Below are 3,176 nucleotides of genomic sequence, written 5' to 3'. Positions count from 1 at the left end.
AATAATTCTGTAATATTTAGGGAGAAAGAAGAGAGAGGCGAGTGGAGAAAGATTGAGTATGCAGGGAAAGAAGAAAGATGTAAAAACAAATAGAAGTGTGTCTTTAATAATGGGCTAAAGTCTGAAAAGGTTTTTTTTCCAAATTATATACAACTTTGGCCCAACCGGGTAAAGACTTTAAACCTAGACTATTTTTTGTTGGGCTGTTGGGCCAAGTGATAAGAACCGTAATTATTCCTTAAAGATAGATCTGTTATGTGTAAAAGTAAATCTCCCATGTGTAAAAAAGAGATGGGGTCATAAAACTAAAAATAAATTTGTGATGGGCCGCAAAACTATTTGACCCACAAAACAAATCGGATGTCGTTGATTGTTGAATTATATGCAGGGCCGGTGGGAGATAATAAGTACTAGCTCATGACGCTTTCGACACGAATATAGATATATGTAAAAATTACTAAAATTTTAATAAATATTAAATTTGAACTCATAATCATAAAAATGTAATAAATTCAATCATAATAATCTTTAAGGTTGCACCCATCAAATTAAAATCCTGAATAATTTAACAATCTTAATGTTGCATCCATCAAATTAAAATCTAGTGTATATAGTTTTGTCACGACCCGGAATCCCAACCTCGGGGTCGCGATGGCGCCTAACATCCACTTGCTAACCAAGCATACGTGAGATAGTCAAATAGCCAGATTTTAACAGTTTAAATAAGGTGATGACAAATAACGAGAGATAGGAACTCAATCTAAGATAACACCAGCATAAGTCATGTAATAATATCTACTCCCAAAGATCCGGAGTCACGAGTACACAAGCAACTAGAAGTTCTACAAACAGAGTCTGAAATAAATACAATTGTTTTGAATGAAATGAACAGTAAAAGAGGGAAGAGGAAGGGGACTCCAAGGTCTGCGGACGCCAACATATCTACCTCAAGTCTCTATATGCAATAATCCGAGCTCACGCACCGCTGAGACCAATACCAAAATCTGCATAAGAAGTGCAGAAGTATGGTATGAGTACAACCAACCCAATGTACTCCGTAAATGTCGAGACTAACCTCGACGAGGTAGTGACGAGACTATGACATGACACTCACATAATTAAACATGTACAAATATAGATATATGTACAAAACAGTAACAAAACAGAGATTTAACAATGTACAATTGGAAGGGGACATGCGAAAGGGGGAAAAGATACGATAACTACGATAGGTATGACATCACAAGATAGCCAAATAAATCATCAACCATTGAAGACAGATAAACATACGGTATAAATATGGTACGGCATCACCCTTCGTATTTTTAATCTCATCCTTACCATGAAATGATGACATAAGTAAAATGAAATGGCACGGCATCACCCTTCGTGCTTTTACTCTCGATTTGCCCATATAATAATGAATAATTGGGAAGAATGGCATGGCATCACCCTTCATGCTTTTACTCTCGATCTCACCATGTAACAATGAATAGATGATATAGATGGCACGTCATCACCCTCTGTGCTTTAATTCTCTTCCTCACTATGTATTAATTAATAAATGAGATAATGCAATGGTACGGGATCACCCTTCGTGCTTTAACACTCTCCCTTACTTAGTAGTAAAGATACTATAAATTCGGGAGATAAATAGCATGGAGAATGTGATTTACGTCAAATATGATTCCAAGTTACGAAACCTCAACTTCCAAAATACTTAACTAGTACTAATTAATCAATAATTACGAAAGGAATGATCAAATAAGTAATAATCTAACCTAAGCATGGATATCATAATTGAAAATGCAACAAATCACAAGGAAACAAGTTCCACCAGCATGCTTTATCCCAACAACAATGCATAAATGCTCGTCACATCACATATACATTGTACCAACATGTTAATCACATGGAAAATAGGCAAACAAGTCCTAATCCCTCAAGTCAAGGTTAACCACGATACTTACCTCGCTCCGCAATCAAATCAAAGTTCAACCGGGGCCTTTCCTCTAAAATCCGCCTCTAAACCAATCGAATCTAACCAAATATCATTCAAACAATTCAAAATAAGCTTTAGAAGCTACCCATGAGTGGGAAAGATTCAATCTTTAATGATTTCGGAAAAAGTCAACAAACGTCAACCCCGGACCCGCTTGGTCAAAACCCGAGATTCGGATCAAAACTCATTTACCCATTTACCCCCGTGCCCGAGTATGTAATTAGTTTTGAAATCCGACCTCAATTTGAGGTCTAAATCCCAAATTTACAAAAATCTCTAACTCTACCCAAATCCTAATTTCTACCATGAAAATTCTAGAATTGATGTTGAAAACTTATGAAATGTAATGGTAATTGAAAGAAAATAGATTAAAGTCACTACCAATGAATTTAGGAAGAAAAATCTCTTGAAAAATTACCTTTAGGGTGTTTTGGGTTGAGAGTTTGAAAAAAATGACCTAAATCCCGTTTTCTCAACTTTTGTCCAGGCGCAGATGTCGGAAATATGACATAGGGTTCGCAAAAAAGTCCTCGCAAATGCGAAAAATTCACATCTCTGTTGCCATCGCAAATGCAATGGTTTTGTTTGCAAATGTGAATTGGGACTTACCGCAAATGCGACCAATGTGATCGCAAATGCGAACCTGACATTATCGCAAATGCGACACCAAACTCGCAAATACGAGAACTGCAATATGTGAAAAAACCCAGCAACTCCTAACTCTATCAAACACTCTACCACACGTCCGAAACTCACTCGATCCCTAGGGGCTCCGAAACAAATATGCACACAAATGTAATAACATCATACGAACTAGTTCGCGCAATCAAAACACCTAAATAACACATAGAACTATGAATCGGACACCAAAATGAATAAAATTTTCAATGAAACTTAAGAACGTACAATTTTACAACTGGACGTCCGAATCACGTCAAATCAACTCTGTTTTGTATCATATTTTGCAGACAAGTATTAAATACTGAAATTAACCTATACCAAGTTCTTGAATCGCAATTCGAACCCGGTAGCAACAAAGTCAACTCACGGTCAAACTTAGGAATTCTTTACACATTTAAACTTCTAGTTTTCAACAAATTACACTAGATCAAGCTAGGGACTTCCGAATTTGATTCCGGGCATACGCCCAAGTCTCAAATCACGATACAGACCC

This window comes from Nicotiana tabacum, chromosome 2, assembly GCF_000715075.1.
Source record: "Nicotiana tabacum cultivar K326 chromosome 2, ASM71507v2, whole genome shotgun sequence".
NCBI classification, from domain to species: Eukaryota; Viridiplantae; Streptophyta; class Magnoliopsida; order Solanales; family Solanaceae; genus Nicotiana; species Nicotiana tabacum.
Note: the sequence above shows the minus strand (reverse complement) of the source record.